The sequence below is a fragment of the Saccoglossus kowalevskii genome, chromosome 6 (genome assembly GCF_978046115.1).
Source record: "Saccoglossus kowalevskii chromosome 6, keSacKowa6.1, whole genome shotgun sequence".
Classification (NCBI taxonomy): Eukaryota; Metazoa; Hemichordata; class Enteropneusta; family Harrimaniidae; genus Saccoglossus; species Saccoglossus kowalevskii.
Genome location: NC_140646.1, coordinates 25,889,425 through 25,907,346, shown reverse-complemented (window position 1 = coordinate 25,907,346; position 17,922 = coordinate 25,889,425). Strand labels below are relative to the sequence as shown.

General features: G+C 36.3%; 1 long non-coding RNA gene across 1 annotated transcript; it reads left to right on the top strand.

Moving 5' to 3' along the window:
• The first annotated feature begins 3,265 nt into the window (after window positions 1–3,265).
• On the top strand, window positions 3,266–7,648 carry LOC144352783 (uncharacterized). Its single transcript, XR_014929825.1, has 3 exons — window positions 3,266–3,313; window positions 3,538–3,569; window positions 7,600–7,648. It is a non-coding gene; the product is annotated as an uncharacterized LOC144352783 (long non-coding RNA).
• The last annotated feature ends 10,274 nt before the right edge of the window (window positions 7,649–17,922 follow it).

The following is a 17,922-nucleotide window of genomic DNA, read 5'->3' as shown; positions in this document are numbered from 1 at the left end:
GTGGTTGGTGTATATGGCTATTGTTAGACTGTAAAAACATTTTTATCAATATAGAAAAGGCTTGGACAGTTGAATATTACAGTGGAATATAGAAAAAATGATGAAATTGCGAGAGCAATTCTCGACACATTTTTCTCAAGAAAAAGAAGACAAAGAATCACGACCGGTGAAGTTTATGTTACATAAAAACAAATTGTCACTGCTCCGTTGTTCAAATACAATTAGTTTTTCATGTCGGATATCGCTGTGAAGAAATAACTACTAGCTTCCAGTGTTATAACTATTGGGGAAGAAAGAAGAGGCTATAAAACAATTATTGTACAAGAACGACAGACTGTTTTTTTTTTTACCATTTACTGATGATGGAAACTCCATAAACCTTGTATTTTCGATTGATTTCCGGTCATATTTGTCCAAAGTGTGCACAAACTGAATCATTTCAACATTTATCGGACATGCAATGGCTAATTTTAAACTTGGCAATGACATGACACATGAGTAAGATTAATGTCTTCAATTGATTAAGAATAATAATTATAAAATAACTATAAGCCGGAAAAAGAGGGCGTCATCATTTCCAACATAAGAATGAGAACTATGAAAATGAAATCATCACCTGGGTAGGTTAGATTCTCAAACAACACTCCTATACTATGTGTATGCCACAAGAGTGAAAATGGTTACATGATATGCATGTTGATGGCTACATATTTGACTGATAAATCCCCTATTAAACTTTTACTTAGACACCCATACATTAATTACTCGCAAGGACAATTTCTATCCTTGCATTCTGCAAATAGGTGATTTTCCGTACAATTGCGAGATCTCGCGAGATGCATGAAAGACGCGCGTCGAACGTCTGCCGCAAAAATCGAACGATTTGATTTTGAACTAAAATTTCTTTATTTCGCAGCTTACATTGACCGGCCGATCTTCGACAGAAGAATATTGCTTCCGAATACCCTTACTTAATCGAAATTGCCTATCATCAAATGTGGACAGCACATTATTAAGCATGGAAATGTCCCCGAAATACTTTCGCGTTTGTCGAATCCCACGCGATGTTTGACGCGACTACGACGATATGACCTTTGTTTGTCCTGTTTTTACGTTCGATTTCACGCATAACGCGTGATTCTCGCAGTGAACGGAAAATGGTCTATTTGAAGCCAAAGTTGAATATTATGGCATATATGCCATGCATTGTATTGTGATACATTGGAACATTTAAAATATAACAATTACCAACTCACATCAATATGTTGTATGAAGAAAGAGCGTACGATTTCCCGTGCTTTTTACGCATTAGTTAAAAGAGTTTATAATACATTTATTTCGTAACTTTTAAAATACTCAATCTTAGTACACAATTAGGTATTATCAGTGCGTCAGTCTGTCAATGGGTTATCCGGTTCATGGGCACGTCGATCAATGGGCTAGACGGTCAGAGGGTCAAGCGGAATACGACTAGACATCATTATAAATTAGATGTCTGCTTTCTTCTTCGATCGTCACAAAAACATCAAATTTAGATAATATGTAACATAACCACTACAGCTAAATCAATTTTCAGTAACATTATAACAAGTATATTAGTGTCACATGCATGGCTAGAGGGGATTTTGCGTATTTCCTAAACCGACGTGAATAATTTGTTTAAAGACATAGTCGGTTGAAGTAGTTTTACTCGTCTGTGTACTCGAATTATTCGTTTTCTAATTATCCTTTGAAATAACGCCGCTCCCTTAATTCGGTTTTAGAAGCTGACTTGAACCAAGAAAAGTCTTGACTTTTAGCTGTCGGTGGTCCACATATTGTACTGCTCAAAACAATACATTAGTTTTTATTTTAATGACAATAAATAAATATAAATAATTTGTACCCAAAGTTGAATATCACAATTTAAAATGAACAATCGCTAAAATACACTTATTCCATACTGTCATCAACATCACTACGGCAACCGAGGTGGCTCACAAATTAGCATTTTATAAAATAATTTTTACAATTCATTTACATTTTGAAAATTCTTTTTTTTTATATAATTGATTTTTAATAACCATTTTCGGTTCTGAAATCGGTTTTAAAAACCCATTTTCGTTACTGAGATCTGATTTTATTTTTAAAAGTAATAATTTAAACTCATTTTTGTTTTTAAAATCCATTTTCATTTTTAAAATCGGATTTTATTTTTAAAATCCGATTTCATTTTTAAAATCCATTTTTGTTTTCAAAATTCATTTTTAAATCCGATTTCATTTTTTAAATCCATTTTCATTTATAAAATCCGATTTTATTTTTAAAATCCGATTTCATTTTTAAAATCCATTTTTGTTTTCAAAATTTATTTTCATTTTTAAAATCTGATTTCATTTTTAAAATCCATTTTTGTTTTCAAAATTCGTTTTTAAATCCGATTTCATTTTTTAAATCCATTTTCATTTATAAAATCCGATTTTATTTTTAAAATCCGATTTTATTTTTAAAATCCGATTTCATTTTTAAAATCCATTTTTGTTTTCAAAATTCATTTTCATTTTTAAAATCTGATTTCATTTTTAAAATCCATTTTTGTTTTCAAAATTTATTTTCATTTTTAAAATCTGATTTCATTTTTAAAATCCATTTTTGTTTTCAAAATTCGTTTTTAAAATCCGTTTTCGTTTTTAAAATCCACTTTCGTTTTTATTGACCTTTGAACTCTAGGTATATATGTATTTTTCACTTTGAAGCAAAATTTCTATCAGAATTTGCTGAAAACTCACTGTTATTTCCTGCCTATCGCATTAACTTTAACATAATAATTGTTTTTAATAACATTCTCATTTCGATACGATATTCGATTTTTGTTTTCAATATCATTTAAACTTTCAATTTCAAAATTCATTTTCATTTTCACTTTTTTACCTGTGAACTCGCCCTCTGACCTCATACCACGTGACCAGAGTTCGTTAATCGGCATTGATCCTGGCACTGATTTCCGTCATTGAAGTTTTCATGGTAAGGCTACTTTGCGTCACTTTTCTCCAGTCTATAACTTATTTAGCCGTTGTTCCGCGGCGTTTCGGGGTTCATAGAGGGTTCTTGGCTTAATCTGTCGGCTTACAACGTGACTGCAGCGTCGAGTGCATTTGTGGTCCGGCCAGTACAGTGTAGCGCTGCCTTGTACACCCTACTCGGTACCACGCAGCAGAACCACGGCTATAACTTGTTCGAATCATAATTATATCTCTCATTTTAACTCCATTGACCAACTAACATAGCTGACCGCGCTCGAGGAAATGGACAATTGTGCTCTGAATGTATGAATGTATGTTGTCGTATGTAGTTACCGTCAAATTCTTTTCATCAACTCGATCTGGGTTCAGCTGTTATACTTTATGTTACCGTTATTAAAGTTCGTTAGGACATGTACATTTTTTGGAGGAGTGATGTGTGGTGGTATATACGGTGGAGATTTACCTTCATCCATTTGTCTCAAAAATTGCTATTACAACTTCAGTTTTCCACAAATGTTTGTTTTTATATGTGAAGTGCAAAAATGAGCAAGAGAGCAAGAGAACGAGGTATGTGACAACATTTAATTTTGAATCGCACATGTAGTAATAGTCTACCCATGTTCACTGACTGGCAGAAGCTGATTAGATCCTGATAGAGACAATCACGTGTTACGTGGCTATATTTAAAATATTGTTTTATTTTGTAGTTATAATGCACCAATAATAGAAGTAGTATACAGAGTAATTGTCTGCACTAACATGTATTAATCATTTGCTGATATTGTTGATCTTGTAAAGTGTAATAATTCTAACTTTAATTTAATTGCAATAAAACACCCTTGAACTACAAATTGTAATCCCTCTAACGGTGTTTCCCACAGGGACCCAAGTTCAAATCCTACCTTAGGCTGAACTTCAAAGGGTTGACCCCTACCCGGGGGGGGGGGGGTGCGCCACAGACTCAATGGGTAATAATAAAAATTATATTCATAACGCATTTCAATCAAGGAATGAAAATGCCATTTGATATGTAACACTTGCTTTATCCCATTAACAACTAACTTTCTTTTTGTAGTAGTAGTTATCACAACTAATCTTTATCGCTATTAACTGATAGAAACATTGTATTTCTAAGGATGCAATAAAGTTATTAATATTATGGGTAGGCCAATTCCACTGGCCTAAATTCATTCACTAACGATTGTGACTTTGGGGGTCCGCAGGTGCTTGTGTTCGACCGAGCCTAGTTGACGCCAGGATAGTGCATCAAAATTGCCATTTGACAGAGAGATGGCCACACAGCCCTGTCATGTAGTCCCACTTCTGTGGCAAAATGCACTACCGGTATGTGTCAGCACTAGCACCTGGGATTTGCACATACAAAAAAAAAGTCAGGAGAGACATTCAATTTCAACTATCATCTGGCACAAAAATACATTAAAAAAGATATGCATTCTACTTTTTGTAATACATGCAATATTATATGGCAGGATCACAGCTCAGACTGGTTAGGGAAAGCTATATTCTGTGATCCGAAATAAGAAAATCTAGTATCTGATAACATATTTTAATAATCAGCTTTCATTCAAATTCAAATATTTAATAGTGTTTGGCTCAAGAGCCGAACATTGTCTGCATCCATACCACCCACATAATTAAAATTATATGCTTACTGATTGGATACTGATTGATCAATTTAAATTCTAACATCGATTTTGATTTATAAAAATGTATATTTATAAAATATTGATAACACCTTTAGCTTTATGCCCTTCTCTGTATTATTATTTTCTGTATTACCATTTAAGGTCCAATAAAGTCATAGTTACATGTACATCTTAAAATGCCATGATTGGGAATAGTTCTGTAAGAAGTAACAATCAGGGTCACTGGTGCCCCCTCTTAGCTTACACTGTTTCAGTGCATAAGTATTAAAGGGGAACTAAATAGGGCCTATTTTGGTGTTTGTATTTATCAAGTTATGTATATTGATTATAAATTTGAAAAAAAAAAAAAAAAAATGATTATCTTCAGAGTTATGATGATTTAAATATGAGAAACCATAAACCTGCGAAGGACTTCCGTTCGCGCCATCTTGCCATAAAAAAACGCCCTCATGAGGTATAAACAGGTAAGGTAACAAAGCATGATGACGAAATAGTATCTGATTAAATATAAGCAACTTAGGGAGTCATAGTTGGCTGGACTGGTGAATTGACTTCTAGTCTAGGTTGTTTCGACTTTTACGTTAATGTTATTTACAAGCGTATCAACATACAAACATTATGGATGTGCGATTGATCGAGACAGGCATTTTGTTTTGTTTTTTGTCTAACTGTCTAATAAATGCTGTTTCCAGTACCGCACTGTGCGGCGTGCAAATTATTCAAAGTATAGATGCTGGAGTATGCAATCTTGAGTTCGTAGGGTGATGGTGGAAACATTTTCATCCATGTATTCACGGGGCTGCACTGGCAAATCATGGGACAAGTGTCACAGGAACACTAAGCAGATTGTTCACAGACTTCCGTGTAATTTGAAATAAAACTATTATCCGAACAAGGGGCATCGTCGACGATATACTCTCATTACTCACACTGGACTGAATTGAATCTTTACAGTATACCGTACTTCCCTGATCATAAGCCCAGAGGCATGAACATGCAAGAGAAAAGTAAGGGATGAGCTTGTACTCGAGGACCAACTCAGAAAAAATGATTTTGTTTTGGGGTTAAACACTGTAACTATCTTGCAAACAACGAAAAATTATCCAAAAAAGTTATTCGTTCACCACACCGGGCTCGGGAAAATAATACTTATTTTTTTAAAAATGAGTCATTGATTTGAACGACACTTACAATAAAGAAACAAACATGTTCATAAAAACACACACATTTTATTACAATACGATTTACATACCGTTTGAATTTACGGTGAAATAACGGGTAGGGTCTGTGAGGAAACAGTGGACGAAGGCATTTATCATTATCTTCGTTTTGGTATGTTTTCGATCGTACGCAAACTCTCGACGCAAAGCAATTTTCCACCATGAGGTTTTTCAGCACGATTTGACCTGGAACAACTTCCTTTGACATAACAGGTCATGTATTTCATTAACCAATCAAAATGATCGTGTCGTAATGATGAAATTTTCCGATTATTGACGATGATTTTTTAACGCAATGCCGAAGTGAATTACCGTAATGTTAAAATGCGATCTGTAGCACTGATTGCAACGAAAAAACGATGATTTTTCCCTAAAAACTGGCGATTCGCAATTTCCGAAATATAAATAACGGTTAATAGTAACTGTGGGTAAACTGAGTGTGGAGGAAGAATTTAAACACCTTTCTCGGTCGCCAACATGTCACATCGTTCTCAAAGTAAACCATGCCCAATAACCAGGTACACGACTTAGCGATCACATTTTTGGCTTTTCGAAAGCTACTACTCAAAGAAATAGGGATTAGTCCGGAATTGCAACATCGGGGCATTGACACGCAGATCGCCGCAAACCAACCGATCTGACACATACCGCGCGTGGAACTATGGGAAAAGTGGTCGGAACTATTTCCACTTTGTGTCAACACAGGTGGCGCTATTCGGTTGGTTTGCGGCGATCTGCGTGTCAATGCAATATTGAGAAAAATTAGACCTTTGACCTCCAATTTACATGCATTTTAATGTTAATAAAATAAGATATTCTGATGAGTGTTGTGTGTTTAATTGATCAACTCATTAAAGATTAAATCTTGCTAAAAATCGGGGGAGGATGTGTTCAAAACAAGAAAAATACTTTTATATAGTTCCGCGGCAGAAAAGGTGAGGAAAATGGTAGCGGATGGATATTTAGCTTTCAGAGGCTAGTTATGCGTCATAAGACACAGGTCTGTGTTGAATAGCGCCACCTGTGTTGACACAATGACATCGGGGTTCATCCTGAGTAAGTGACAGAACAGAAAGCATGCGAACCACGTTGTGTACGTTCGCCATGCACTCTGAAATTAATGCGAGTTTTCTCATAAAACTAAAAGCATGAACCAAACTACCATGCCAATCACGATTATTATGAAATGAAACCCACCTTTTACACGCATATTATAATCGTGAATGCTCTCAACTCGATAAATACCAAGTAAAAATATAGGAATGGGCTTCATACTCGAGGGGGAAGTATGGTACTTTAACGCAATTGGGCTTTCACTCTCAGAATACTGTGGTTCAAACGCATAATGCTCTAACCCACGTTTTAAAAAGCACATTGTGCATATAAAAGTTGAGTTTATACTAGTAGTACACAATGCTTGGCAGCATGGACGGCTATGTACAATGGCGTATACGAATGCGATCAGATACTAAAACGTCATAGCTTTGAAAAGTACCCGGATGTTAAATATGTTCGTTCGTTATTTATTCCCCTCCATGAATGGCCTCCATGGTGTTTAATTGCAAGCACTTCAAATGCCTATCCAAGCTACAGTTATAATTAAAACAAAATTAAACCACTGCAATATTATTTCAAATACAGTTTAGAATATACACAACTATAAATTAAGGCCGCATTTAGGTTCGCTTTAATACTATTTTTTTCATGTAGATACTTGGGATAAAATAAGGGAGAAGCAGCGGAAGCTGAGAAAAGAAAAGACTACTAAATATCCTCAGGCAAGTAGTATTAATTTTTTCCTATAATTCTCAAAGAATTTTGATGTACCTAGTATTGTTCAAGCTTTTTTACTGATAGATTGCTGATTGCCTGTAGCACTCTAGTATAATGTATGAATGGTATAAATACCAGTACAGTGAAGGATGGTGTGTGATTTGTGAGTGTTAATATATCCTTTGGTAAAAAATATTATGGTTAATTTTGTATGAAGTTTACCTCTTATAATAGCTGTATAATGGATGAAGGAAATAAAGTATTAGTTAGTACTCTTGTTCTGACAGTAACAAGTTTAAACTTTTTTGTGATCATGGATTATGATTAAATAGAATTTAGTGGAATTGTCATCATCATATCTGTTGTAAATTGTTTGTGGTTACAATAATCCTAGTGGATCATTCAAACGAATGTGTCGTTGAACAGGAAGTTTTATACTTGCATGTAGTTTCCTACAATAATCTATCAAGTCATCTTGGGTAATGTTGAAAAATTTTTTTTGACTCATTTTTGTGAAGCACACAATGGGAGTCTTTGCAGTTAGCATTCTGTGTGTGTGTGTGTGTGTGTGTGTGTGTGTGTGTGTGTGTGTGTGTGTGTGTGTGTGTACTTGGATTGCTATATGTTGCGAGGACTTTGCATGGTCAAACGACCTTTATTGCGAGGACCTAGGGAGACTTCCGAGGACGTTTTGACTGTCCTCGGAAAAACACCCTTTAAAAACAAAAGAAATTTGATAAAATACCCTTTGACGTTCTTCTGACAGGGGTCCTCGGTAGGTACAGAAACATTGATGTGTGTGGTTAAAATCCGCACATTTTCATTGGAGGTGTTTTGTGGCTCACAGCGCCACCAAATTAGCATATCCACACACCTTAGGCATACACACTGTACGTGTGTGAACGCGGAATTAACTGCGCTAATTAGGTGGGAGCGCCACCAACCAAAATTTTTTGGTGAATACACACACTATTTTGAAAAGGCTTTTAGACTGATTTTTTAGCTTTGTTGTAAGAATAATTTACGTTTATTCATGTTTAATAATTCCAAAGCCCCCAATCATTCGTAAATTCGACACTGAAACAACTCCATTGCTGAAAAAAGACTTATTACAGAAAAATAAATCTATGGTGTTACCGTATTTCAGTGACGTCCGAGGATTGAAAGCTGCTCACAGCCTGTGAACGCATACAGCAGGTTATCGAGCTGGACACCCCCGGATTGACCTACATAACGTTAATTTGGCAATTTGATGTATGCCAGCTTCAAATACAGTCAGATAACGAACATATGTTAATTTACATAACAGTCCTAAAAAGTACAAATCATTTGAAAATGAAACTTGTATGATAAATCTGGTTGTTACATTTGACATGCCCTGATTTCAAGAATTCGTCATAGTGAACGCCCCATAATGCATTGCGATTGAAAAACTAACATGGCCGCCTTCGTGATACAGAATAGTTTGAATTTGTGGCATTTAGTGTCTCGTTCATTGTTATTCAGGAATTTTAAACATATTAACCATCCCCTGGCTTATATTTGCTAATAAACGAGTGAGTACATTTCTGCAGGTCTTCACAAATGTTCACCAAATCGAATAAACATTAAACTGGTTTTGTACTGAGTTACACGTTGCAAGCGAGCCACTGTCTTGTTAATGACTATCACACGGTTAGGTTTTGTTGATCCAAATAAACCTTCAATTCATGTATTCGAAAAAATTTTATATTAATAGTTAAACATTGAATATATAATTTGTTGTTGTGATATTAAATAATCTAAGTATAAAAATAAACTTAAGCCGAAACCTTTTTTTAATATAACCATGGCGATTCATGACGTACGTGATAACTTAATGCGAGTAATATTAGCGGGATAGCTTCCATTTGTGATAGTCACGCCATTAAGTGTTGTGTGTTTTTCTCCACAGTGTTAGACATGATTTTACTTAATCACGATGATACTATTACTCTATGATTGCTTTTATTTTATTTTGTTTTGTTTGAAACCTTACTTCTGTAATTTCCAAAGTCAGTGTTGTGTCAATAGATATTACTAGTTTTATAAAATAAGATTTTAAAAAAATTCTGGTAGTCTGGTTGGGCTACTAATTTCCAAAAAAAATATAGCCTCAGGACAAGATATTCTAGTGTGTGTGCCTTGGGGGTACTGTAAGTTGTGCTCTGATAAGTCTATTTTTACTGAATAAATAATATGACTGTCTGACTTTCTTGCTGTGCACTGTGAGACTGTGTACTGTTTATTTGAGTGTGACCTACCAGATATCTGGTAAATGTGCCCCTGATAAGTTATACCTATACTGGTTTATTTCAAGAGTATCTTGTATTGTCATTTCATTCTGACATCAGCAAATCATTTGAACAAATGTTAATCATTTGTTAACACACAGGATTACAGCATAATAAAGATTATTTGCAGAGCACAAACAGAAGCTAATGCTGCAAATATGTCTGTCCGTCCATTTTCCTTCAGTTTGTGTTTCAAATCTTGTTCCACTGATCTCAAGAACCACTGGCTAGATTGAAATTAAACTTGGCAGAGGGTTACTATATTCTGCTTGAACCAATGCATATACTGGATTATATTTACAAACCTATGCATGGTTTAGATAATTAGCATAATAATTGTCTAAGCATTTGTATCTTTGCATTTGTTTGCACACATTCATTGAAACTTGGTTCATGATTGCTGAGTGTGTAGATCAACATATAATAACAGCTTCTATTTAGTATGTGTAAATTAATTAGTTAATTTTATACTAATTAATTATTTCAGCTTGTTTATTCCTCACCATAACATGTGCAAGTTGATTTCCTGATAATAGTTTTGTAATTAATCCATATATACTAATTAACTTTTTTATCACGTTTTGTTTGTAATGTAACATTTTCCTTCAGTGGATTGAAACTTAGTACATGCACAGTGTTTGTATAGATTAATATCTAATAATTAATATGTGCAAATGAATTAGCTAATTTGCATACGAATTTCAGTATCATAGTAAAAGCTTTTTCCAACAAATTGAAACTTAGATAATTAGCTTAGCAGCTTATTAATTAACTGTGTTCAGTCTGTTTATTCTGTATTATATTAATAATTAATAATTTTGTCTAAATATTGGGACTATTTGTCCTCACAATGGTAGTGTGTTTGTTAGTCCCCGGAACATGCTGATTCTCTACTTGCAATCCACACACATGATGTATTACAACAAACTGGCTTTTTTCCAAATATTGGGACTATTTGTCCTAGCAATGGTAGTGTGTTTGTTAGTCCCCGGAACATGATAATTCTCTACTTGCAATCCACACACATGATGTATTACAACAAACTGGCTTTTTTCCAAATATTGGGACTATTTGTCCTCGCAATGGTAGTGTGTTTGTTATTCCCCAGAACATGCTGATTCTCTACTTGCAATCCACACACATGATGTATCACAACAAACTGGCTTTTTTCCAAATATTGGGACTATTTGTCCTCGCAATGGTAGTGTGTTTGGTAGTCCCCAGAACATGCGAATTCTCTACTTGCAATCCACACACGTGATGTATTACAACAAACTGTTTTTTTTTCCAAAAATTGGAACTATTTGTCCTCGCAATGGTAGTGTGTTTGTTAGTCCCGGAACATGCTAATTCTCTACATGCAATCCACACACATGATGTATTACAACAAACTGGCTTTTTTCCAAATATTGGGACTATTTGTCCTCGCAATGGTAGTGTGTTTGTTAGTCCCCGGAACATGCTAATTCTCGACTTGCAATCCACACACATGATGTATCACAACAAACTGGCTTTTTTCCAAATATTGGGACTATTTGTCCTCGCAATGGTAGTGTGTTTGTTAGTCCCCGGAACATGCTAATTCTCTACTTGCAATCCACACACATGATGTATTACAACAAACTGGCTTTTTTCCAAATATTGGGACTATTTGTCCGCGCAATGGTAGTGTGTTTGTTAGTCCCCGGAACATGTTGATTCTCTACTTGCAATCCACACACGTGATGTATTACAACAAACTGTTTTTATTGGGACTATTTGTCCTCGCAATGGTAGTGTGTTTGTTAGTCCCCGGAACATGCTAATTCTCTACTTGCAATCCACACACATGATGTATTACAACAAACTGGCTTTTTTCCAAATATTGGGACTATTTGTTCGTGCAATGGTAGTGTGTTTGTTAGTCCCCGGAACATGCTGATTCTCTACTTGCAATCCACACACGTGATGTATTACAACAAACTGTTTTTTTCCAAATATTGGGACTATTTGTCCTCGCAATGGTAGTGTGTTTGTTAGTCCCCGGAACATGCTAATTCTCTACTTGCAATCCACACACATGATGTATCACAACAAACTGGCTTTTTTCCAAATATTGGGACTATTTGTCCTCGCAATGGTAGTGTGTTTGGTAGTCCCCGGAACATGCGAATTCTCTACTTGCAATCCACACACGTGATGTATTACAACAAAATGTTTTTTTTCCAAAAATTGGAACTATTTGTCCTCGCAATGGTAGTGTGTTTGTTAGTCCCCGGAACATGCTAATTCTCTACTTGCAATCCACACACATGATGTATTACAACAAACTGGCTTTTTTCCAAATATTGGGACTATTTGTCCTCGCAATGGTAGTGTGTTTGTTAGTCCCCAGAACATGCTAATTCTCTACTTGCAATCCACACACATGATGTATTACAACAAACTGGCTTTTTTCCAAATATTGGGACTATTTGTCCGCGCAATGGTAGTGTGTTTGTTAGTCCCCGGAACATGCTGATTCTCTACTTGCAATCCACACACGTGATGTATTACAACAAACTGTTTTTTTTCCAAATATTGGAACTATTTGTCCTCGCAATGGTAGTGTGTTTGTTAGTCCCCGGAACACGCTAATTCTCTACTTGCAATCCACACACGTGATGTATTACAACAAACTGGCTTTTTTCCAAATATTGGGACTATTTGTCCTCGCAATGGTAGTGTGTTTGTTAGTCCCCGGAACATGCTGATTCTCTACTTGCAATCCACACACATGATGTATCACAACAAACTGGCTTTTTTCCAAATATTGGGACTATTTGTCCTCGCAATGGTAGTGTGTTTGGTAGTCCCCGGAACATGCTAATTCTCTATTTGCAATCCACACACATGATGTATTACAACAAACTGGATTTTTTCCAAATATTGGGACTATTTGTCCTCGAAATGGTAGTGTGTTTGTTAGTCCCCGGAACATGCTGATTCTCTATTTGCAATCCACACACATGATGTGTTACAACAAACTGGCTTTTTTTGCCAAATATTGGGACTATTTGTCCTCCTCGCAATGGTAGTGTGTTTGTTAGTCCCCGGAACATGCTAAGTCTCTACTTGCAATCCACACACATGATGTATTACAACAAACTGGCTTTTTTCCAAATATTGGGACTATTTGTCCTCGCAATGGTAGTGTGTTTGTTAGTCCCCGGAACATGCTGATTCTCTACTTGCAATCCACACACATGATGTATTACAACAACCTGTTTTTTTTTTCAAATATTGGGACTATTTGTCCTCGCAATGGTAGTGTGTTTGTTTGTCCCCGGAACATGCTAATTCTCTACTTGCAATCCACAAACATGATGTATTACAACAAACTGGCTTTTTTCCAAATATTGGGACTATTTGTCCTCACAATTGTAGTGTGATTTTTATTCCCCGGAACATGCTGATTCTCTACTTGCAATCCACACAAATGATGTATTACAACAGACTGGCTTTTTCGAAATATTGGGACTATTTGTCCTCGCAATGGTAGTGTGTTTGTTAGTCCCCGGAACATGCTGATTCTCTACTTGCAATCCACACACGTGATGTATTACAACAAACTGTTTTTTTCCAAATATTGGGACTATTTGTCCTCACAATGGTAGTGTGTTTGTTAGTCCCCGGAACATGCTGATTCTCTACTTGCAATCCACACACGTGATGTATTACAACAAACTGGCTTTTTTCCAAATATTGGGACTATTTGTCCTCGCAATGGTAGTGTGTTTGTTAGTCCCCGGAACATGCTGATTCTCTACTTGCAATCCACACACATGATGTATCACAACAAACTGGCTTTTTTCCAAATATTGGGACTATTTGTCCTCGCAATGGTAGTGTGTTTGGTAGTCCCCGGAACATGCTAATTCTCTATTTGCAATCCACACACATGATGTATTACAACAAACTGGATTTTTTCCAAATATTGGGACTATTTGTCCTCGAAATGGTAGTGTGTTTGTTAGTCCCCGGAACATGCTGATTCTCTATTTGCAATCCACACACATGATGTGTTACAACAAACTGGCTTTTTTTGCCAAATATTGGGACTATTTGTCCTCCTCGCAATGGTAGTGTGTTTGTTAGTCCCCGGAACATGCTAAGTCTCTACTTGCAATCCACACACATGATGTATTACAACAAACTGGCTTTTTTTCCAAATATTGGGACTATTTGTCCTCGCAATGGTAGTGTGTTTGTTAGTCCCCGGAACATGCTGATTCTCTACTTGCAATCCACACACATGATGTATTACAACAACCTGGTTTTTTTTTCAAATATTGGGATTATTTGTCCTCGCAATGGTAGTGTGTTTGTTTGTCCCCGGAACATGCTAATTCTCTACTTGCAATCCACAAACATGATGTATTACAACAAACTGGCTTTTTTCCAAATATTGGGACTATTTGTCCTCACAATGGTAGTGTGATTTTTATTCCCCGGAACATGCTGATTCTCTACTTGCAATCCACACAAATGATGTATTACAACAGACTGGCTTTATCGAAATATTGGGACTATTTGTCCTCGCAATGGTAGTGTGTTTGTTAGTCCCCGGAACATGCTGATTCTCTACTTGCAATCCACACACGTGATGTATTACAACAAACTGTTTTTTTCCAAATATTGGGACTATTTGTCCTCACAATGGTAGTGTGTTTGTTAGTCCCCGGAACATGCTGATTCTCTACTTGCAATCGACACACGTGATGTATTACAACAAACTGTTTTTTTGTCAAAATATTGGGACTATTGGGACTATTTGTCCCCCAATGGTAGTGTGTTTGTTAGTCCCCGGAACATGCTGATTCCCTACTTACAATCCACACACATGATGCAAAACTAACAGCAAACGGGCGTTTGTCCAAATATCCCAGAGTAAAAGAAAATATCATAAGCTACAATGAAAATTTATATGCGCAGATATACCTACATCTGGAAAGTGCCAATGAATGTGCAAATTAGTACTTTTATATTAATTGAGAGGTACAAAATTGCACTTTTGAATGAATTGAGATGCGTTATTGCACACTATCTGATCATCTGGGAACATGAAACTTCAATATAGTATTTCCTGCAGGATGCGACTGACCACAATATACACATTTGCATTCTCCAGAGTTCATTATTGCGTGAATTTGCACCATATGGTTTTGTCAACAGTCCGAACTCAAGCACATCATTACAAATCGCGTACATACATCATGTCGTACATACGAACATTTATTCATTGGTGATCTAAGTCAAGAATGTCGAATGGCAGCCAATTTAATATTAAAAAATCATTAAAATTAACCATCACTGCCATTCTGGTACCGTTTCTCAGTTGTGAATAGTTGGATATATCTTTAACCTGTGCTGACAAGTCATGTGTGAACTTCATATATACGGCATTCATCATATTGAGTTGCGATATGATTTAAGATGTCAGAATAGTGGCCATAGTATGTTGATAATTCATATAAATCAAGAATTTCTGCCATGTGTGACCATATCTTGGTCATGTTTGATTTAGTTCAAATTTAGCACATATATTAGACATTATAAATTCAGGTTATTCATTACCTCAGGCTCATTTCAGACTGGTGGTCATTTTGTTTTAACGAATGCTGCTATGTTGTAATATCTTTGACTTTCCCAGACCATTTATGTTGAACTTTATATATACATAATGTCACACATGTGCATATGTGTTCATTTGATATGTATACGGTCGGGTGGTAGCCGAATTTTGAATTCCGTTCAAAAAACATATAGGTATGTACGTTGAACATTATGGGACCATTCCTTATCTATGACATACTCTGAACTTTCAAACTTTTAACTACGAGGACTATGTAATGCGATCATTTGTTAATATATTATACCAGCATTTCAAATGAATACGTCTGATTAACACTTTACTGGAATTAGAAAAAAGGCTACTATTTTTCGCAAAGTACATAGCGTGTAATGAAGAACATTCATGGGTATTTCGGGCTCACAAGAGGAGCATGAGAACATATTCTTCCAGAATTACGCAGACGCCACCAAGCAAATGACTGCCGTTGCAGTGGTCGCTCGTGGACCCGAAGAATTAGGCGATCTCCGAAACGCAAACGGGCGAAAGCGCTAGCCGCCGCCCGTGATTTTTCTTAAAAGACGATTTTATATCCACATTATCTTTTAACAAGAAACTATTTGAACTTGTAACGCCGAAAAACAGGTGCTAGTTTTCAATGTATTTACAATCGATGCATGCTAGTTCTAGGACTGGGTATCATTACATTGATTCATGGTTGCAAATATAGCATTTCAGATGATTTATGCGTCTCAGAACTACCTTCGAAATAAAGTGGGTATACTATAAAACAGTCACTTTTAAGGCGAGTATCCCACTTGATTTTGACCAGAGCAATCCGTACTAAATTTTAGTTACGTTTTACATTTGATAACAAGATTGTGTGTGTCACAGCTAGTGAATACTTATACTTTGCCTATGAAACGGGTGAGATTCCCACTACCGAACGGAATACTAATTGAAGTTATATGTGTTATGTATCACACCATGATGGGTCGTATTATTATAGGCTGACAACATTCACATAACCGCTTTAGTTCTCATTTCATTTTGAAAATGAAATATCATTCTGTTCTGGATCTGGATAGTGTGAAATCGCATTATACTGAACACTTGAGAATGCAAATTTGCATTTTGTGGCGGCTCAATAAACTTTTTGAGATCGTAACTTTGTCCAAAAAAATTGGACAATGAAGTGTTCTGTTAAATCCAGTATGTAGATGAAAGCAAGAATGGGTCTTGGACAAATTTAAGCAAACGCCGGGGTGTCACTGTAAAGTCCATACACTTTATTTGTAATCAACTTAGAGCATGTATTGTGCCCGGGCTGTGCGTATCATTGCGAATACTGTCTCAGCAATGTTCTGGGCTTAAGCACAGTCCCCGTGACAGGGGGACTGTGGCTTGGGGAATCGGGGTTCGACGTGATTTGTGGTTATATTTGAATGTCATCTCGTGGTTATTACATTATTATTGCTCCAGTTTACAGTAAAACGTCCCGCGTTATTGACTTATTATTTGTTAGTAGTTGAAGGTGTGTAGCTGTAATACCTATTCCTTTTTTTGTAAATCGGCGGTCTATATATTACCTATAAATACATTTCTTACCGATATACCCACATTTGCCCCAGCACTTTATATACCTACCGACCACATCAACACACCCTCGACCTTTTATTTATTACATATTCAGAAATTGCCCTGAGCAAATTTATATTCCAATGAACTGACATTTACCACGGCTGCAACTAGTTACATCATTCCGGCATATACACGAATCATGTTGCAAGCTAATGCTGGGTTCGGAGGAGTTGGATTTGTTGCGAGCAAGCCTTACAGTGCAGTAAAATGCTGGTAAAGGTGTTGATTTTCATATTTGAGGTGAACATCCCGGGTCCCCGTTGAAGCACTACTTTGAGCAATACCATTCACAAGAATTACAGATTACTGTCGACAGAGTCTCACTTTGAACCAGCTTTCAGACGAGGTTTTGAATCGACCTGTCGCTTATTTGCTACACTGGTAGTATTCATGGGAGAGGCTGTTTTTTCCTAATCTGGCCAATTATGATATAAAGTTGTGTTTTGTATCACTACAATTTTCTATGCTGCTTTTGGCTGATACTACTTCTATCTCGCCTGCAACGGGTATGATGTCCACGACAAAATCTGACTGACGATCATCGATGCGGCAGATCTCAATTAGGGTACCGGCTCTGCCGAGTGACCCCCGGACCCTGTACGGACTGTTCCCCGGTACACGCGTGTGGTCCATTGCCTCTAAGCTACAATTAAAAGTACTTTATTATCCTAACTACCATTTTGTACCGAATGCAGCGCGAATGTTTCTTAGATGCGT